A 5983-nucleotide genomic window follows, 5' to 3' on the forward strand; every position below is an offset into this window, starting at 1 on the left:
ATGTAGTGATTTTCAGGCCTTGTAGCTTACTATTTCTGTGGACCGTTGGCATTCAGTGCCTTCTTTGTTTCTGGATGAATATGTAAAAACAAAAGTGTCATGTTGTTTGAACAGATTTCTGGCCAGCCTTAATTTAGAACTTGAGTGTGTGAACATAGTTGGCTCTTTCAAACTATCAGTCACTCCAAAAGGTTTGCTCTGTTTAGTTAAGAGGCAAAAAACAAGAGTCGGTGAAGCTAACTCTTGGAGGCTGGAATTATCCTATCAAACAGTTCTGTAAAGTTGCAACAACCCAATGTCTCTTCATCTGGCTTGTGCTTTGAAACAAACAGTACATGACTTAGACTCAGTTTTCACACATCATAAACTCCAGCCAAAGGGAAAAATAAAAAGAAAACCGTAGATTGTTATGACATGGCTATAAATACAGACAGTGAATTATAACCGTAAAATATGTTATGCAAATTACAGCTAATTTTAAAATAGCCCAATCTGACTGCCTACAGAGTGAGTGAAGAATTATACAGCGTTGTTCAAACTCTTAGTTAATTTTTTACCCCTTCAAACCATTCCTATTACTCAAAGTTTCTAGTTTTAACAGCCATTGAAAAAGGATTTCTATTGCCACATAAAAATAGAAGTGTGCGTAACTGTAAAGCACTCCAAGTTACAGAATTTTTCTAATTAACATTCCTTATTTGCTTCAGGTGGGTAGCTAGCGATTGCTTCTTCTTGTGCACACAGAGCTTCTGGTATCTGCTCCTTTCTATGATGTTAGAGAGATTTACAAAGATGCCATTTGGCAGAATATTTTAGAGATATTTGTTTTAAGATGACTGTTTCTTGAGTGTGAGGCATCACAAGTGGTTTTAGCCTCCCAGCTGTGTTTCTCAGCAGATGGGGCTGGCAAAAGCTGCATGTGATGTGACAGCACAGAATTAAGTTTGAAACAACACTTAAAGAAAATGTTTGAAGAAGAAAACAAGGTCGCTATCCATCTGATGGAAATCATACTGGGTAAACAAATTTAGTGAGAGGTCAATGAATTCTGGTTAAGAAAAAAAAAACACAAAAACCTCAAATTTGGATTGGCAAGAGACAGTGCTTAGAAGCCATTTAAAGAGACCACACTGCTTGTCACTGTCCTTTTCTCATTCTGTCTGTCCTCTACTCCATGTAACATACGTCTTACAAAGAGAGCTTCCTGATTTGGGGAATATCTACCCACCAGACAAAATGTTCCATCCTGCCCTTCACCCTCACAAAAGTCTGGCCAAGGTAGAGTTAATTAGTACATATAAAGAGTTTCAAAGAAAACAAGACTAGGTGGGAGGAGGTGAGAGAGCAGAAAAATTGTATATTAAAAAACCTTTTGGGAACCAGCCAGGGAGCAATGCCAACCACTGATCTTAAAGCTAAAATATGTTTGTCTTAAGGGGCTTTCCTGTCTCCCTGTTTCTGTATGGCGGGTCAGATAGGGTTCATAGGGGAAAATCTCAGGTTGGGACTAACTGGAAACTCAGCAGTCCCCAGAGTGCCTATTGGCTTTGTCCTCACCCTGCCAGCATGTCCCCAGTGGACCCACAGACTATTGCAGTTAATACTTTTGGGCAAAATGGAGCTTTGTTTCCTGTGTTCAATAGCCAGGCTCAGCACAGACTGACAATCTGTTTACAATGTTCCTTAGGGCCTGGAGCACTCTTACCCATGAATATGTACTTTGTCATAGTCATGGTCACCTTCCTCTATTAAAAATAGTATATCATATGAGTTTTTGCCTGTGCAAAGGCTTTTCAACCACATATATGTATCCACACCTAGCACTCTGCCCAAACAAGTTCATCACAGCATCTCTCCTGGCCCACTATCCTACAGTACTAGGTAATGAAGGGAATGCTTTCAAGTTTATTTACTAAGAAATGACTGGCTCCTGGGGTTGGTCAAAAGGGAGAGAGTACACTGGCTCACAAGGAAGAGCCAATGTATTTCTTTAATTCTACTGTAGTTTCCTAACTGTTTTTGCTCCCAGTACATTGAACCACTGCATGTCAAAAGATTCAACTTCTGCCCCTAAGTTTTCATTTTAATTCCTAATGGTGGAGTTCACAATTCTCTGAAAATAAATAGACAGGCAAATTACACAGCTGAATACATAAAGCACAGTAGTGTGTGAGTATATTTGGTAGTAGCTGGACTAGAAGGACTGTCCACAAGACACACTTTGTGTGATAATACAGCACTTAAATTCTGTTCTTTCTAGCATGCCCTACAGACAGAATTGCTATTAGATATGCTACCTTCTCTTCTAATTTAGTTGGAGACAGACCAGAAATTAAAAGCCAGGGATCACAGCACAGCACCAGGTGTCCAATTTATAACGTTCCTCTCTGTTTATTGCTAGATTTCAAACACTTGCATTGTCTCTCACTTGCCCTTTTCAACTAACAGTGGATACTCTGAGGTTTAGATGAGACATGATGGTTTCCAGGCTTGGTATCACTCACTCTGTATATGCAATAAGTAGTGTATTGTGTTGATGTAAACAGCTCCCAAATCTGGCATGTTAATATTTCTTGCCTAATTTTTCCAAATGGAAACTGCTTGCCCAGTGAGTCACTGTGTGTTTTCTCCCTCCTCTGAAGATTCTTCTTGGGAATCTCTACGCCCTGCCACTCTACCACAAGAATGGCTTTCTTTTTTCATTTCTCTGTGGGACACCCAATTAGGACATTCTTTTGTTTTGGGGTTGTTCCCCCCCTTCCCCCCAAACTGTATTGCAAGACTGCATGTATTTTCTTTTTCCATTTCTGAAAACATCATATTTTCCAATTCCTCAATCCCAGATTTAGTGACTGGGATATATATTCTGAGGACTTGTCCTGGGTTACATCTGTCCTTGCTCCTGCACATACAACAGGTGCTTCACATGGCAGAGGTGTGTGTTTTCCTTCTGGTCTCTTCCATGGCAACTTCTTCAGAATTCACAGTTTATTCAGGAGAGGAAGAGGAAAATGCAGAGTTCTTGTAATGTACTCAGCCTCCTGAAGCACAAGCAACTAGCAAGTTGTATTACATCTCAAAATAGAAGAGTTTTATTATTCTACAGCGTATTAAACCACACATTTATGACAGTTAGCTGTTGCCTGAGAGAGTTGAAACTAGGGTAGTGGCTGCGGTCTTTAATTTACTCCTTTGTGATTTTCTTGTTTTAATTATGCTTGAAACAAAGTAAATAGCTTTCCTGGTGGCTTCTGGGACAAGATTTCACTGAAAGGATGTTGACAATAACAGTGAAAAGACATCCAGATATTACTGTTAGGGATAACTTGCTCCATGATACTGGTTGTGTATCATGTATAAACACACACAGAAAAGGATCTACCTGTTTCATAGCAAGCTTATTGCCCCTTAACGAAAGTTTTAAAAATAGTTTAAAAATAGTTCAGTTGTTTAAAATCTGAAAGAATTTTTCTTCTCTTCTTTTTGACAGTGTTAGATATAACACCAAATAAACTTCCATATGGAGAAGATGGCAAGAAAATAACTAAGTTCGATATTGATTTATTTTAGTCTGCACTGAAGAACAAAAGTCTTCTTTTATTTCCCTGACTGTCCATCCATGCAAATTAAATAAATCTTTTTAAAAGCACCCAGCTGTGACTTCTTTCAAGTCACTGTTTTGTTTTAAATTTTATTTCCTTTTTTTTTTAAAAGACAAGCAGTTTTACGATAATAAATTCCATTTATTTTTCCTCAAATGCATGTGATCTCATCTGTCTTTCTGACTTGTATAGACCCCAGTGCCTAGACCTAGGTAGCTTTTCCAGTCCAGCTCTTACCTGAAGCATCTTCTAGCTCCTACTTTGAGAGCAAGGCTGCTGTCAATGGCCCAGTTTGAGGCCTGATCTTCATCAGATTTGTAGGGAACTATGGCAGGCAACCTCACAACAAGCTGTGGGGCACAGCCCTGAACATCAACCTTGAAGTACAGGTTTGGCCAAAGGTCAAAATTCAGGCAAATGATTTTTGGCATCTCCATGTGGAAAAAATATGGAATAGATAGCAGTTACCCAGGATCCAAACCAACACCTGAATTGAGCATTTTTACTGGGAGACTGGCAGCAGGGATGGCAGCAAAGCAGTCTGACAACAGGACAGTGCAGGGAGGTGCTGGCTAAGAAAGGGTGAACATGCAGGTCTCTTAAGTGGGTGTTTCTTTTTTCATGCATTGCCTGACACCTAATTCCGCAGGTCCAGCACACCTAGGTATAGTAAACATGTAGTAAACCCTAGCTCTAAAATTCATCAGAGGGTAATGCTCAGTGTTGTCTCCAAATGTGCCATTTTCGTGACCTTATGGCATCTCACTTTGACACTAAAGAGATAAGGCTTTTAGTAGTTGTGGCTATAGAGAAGTACAAAGAGGGCTATGGTCTTCAGTACCTCACAGCTTTCCTGTACCTCACCAAAAATGAGACCTTAAAGTGATCTCCCTTCAGCACCATTCAGCTGGAGCAGGGAGGAGTGGGGATTGGCCTCCCCACTTCAGCTTATGAAAATCATGCTGCTTTGACTTACAGCCCCCAAAACTCCATATCTTGTAAACACTTGTCAGTCAGTTGCTCCTGAACAGACAAAGCAAAGCAGCAGCTTCAGAATCAAATGCAAGCGCTGCTGGACAGTATCTAAAATAATGTTCAAGAGCTGAAGGTCCTTTTTTATTCAAAAACCTTGAGCTTCCTAAACGAAGCATGTAAGAGGTGGCTGTAGCACAAAGCATAGATAAAATACCTGCTTTCTGCAAAGCTATCTATCTGGAAGATCTGCATGTCCCATCAGACTAATTTTGGTGCTAGAAGAAGAGTGAGGGGAGGGAGGCATGTACTGCGTGCTGCTCTCAATGGAGTCCCCGCACTGAGAGGCTGCTGTATCACCCACTTCACTGTTTTGTGCCAGTCTTGTTATCTGTTCTTGTTAAAACCTTTATTATTCATGGATGCAAAAATCTCATCATTAAACCAGCATAAATATTCATACTGTGTGCATTTCATTTAGCCACTTGGCAAAACTTCTCTGGAGTACAAGAGTTTTGAGGAAATCTGGGTAATGAGACCAGAGAACAGGAAGTGTGCACGGTTTTCCTTTCTTTTTACCTGCAAATAAATGCAGAATAATTAAATAAACAACAACAAAAGGGGCACGTATTCACTAGCAAGGATGATATGCACACCTGTTTTGGCTTCTGTGTCATGGGGAACACAAGGCCCTTTGTAATGCAAGTATGTGCAAGAACCAGGATATGGTAAAACTAATGTACAAAGCCTGATAAACATCGCTGCAAGGGTTCATCCAGCTTTGCCTCACATTTAATGTCTAACCATTAACATTGTGCAAGATCCATGCTCTTGTTCAATCCTTTCTAAGGCAAAGCAGCCATCCTTCTCTTTGCAGTCGTCCTAAATCAACATGTAGCTGTACCCTGCCTCCTGGAAGTCAGCTTAACTGCACTGCACGCTCCTGATTCAGCTTCAGGATCTTTTTGATGGCAAAGATAAAACAACAACAACAAAAGTTACTCCCAAACCCAAGTCTGAAAACCACCATTAAAGTATTTGCTACAGAGTGCTCAGCAATGGGGGGAGATCTCTCACAAGGGTCCAGGTCTTCAAAACCTTGAGCTGCTAGCTCCACATGCAACAGCTCCAGATACAGCCTCAAGGAGCCTTGCAGGCTGCAAGATTTCAAGTTTTTCCTGTTTCAGAATGGTAAGGTGAGGTGTATGTTTTTAAATGCTAGTGGGTTTGGCCTGACTAAATGGTAAATCTTCCCCTGACTTCTGCAAGCATAGTGCTTGACCAGAGAACTACTTCTAGAGACAACAATCTGTCACCTTGCAGGTTTTGTATTTGATGTTTTCATGAATTTCAACAAATAAGCAAGACATTTACTCATGGACAGTTTACACCAGTAGCCATTTCCTTGG

This window comes from Buteo buteo, chromosome Z (assembly GCF_964188355.1).
Source record: "Buteo buteo chromosome Z, bButBut1.hap1.1, whole genome shotgun sequence".
In the NCBI taxonomy this organism is placed as follows: domain Eukaryota; kingdom Metazoa; phylum Chordata; class Aves; order Accipitriformes; family Accipitridae; genus Buteo; species Buteo buteo.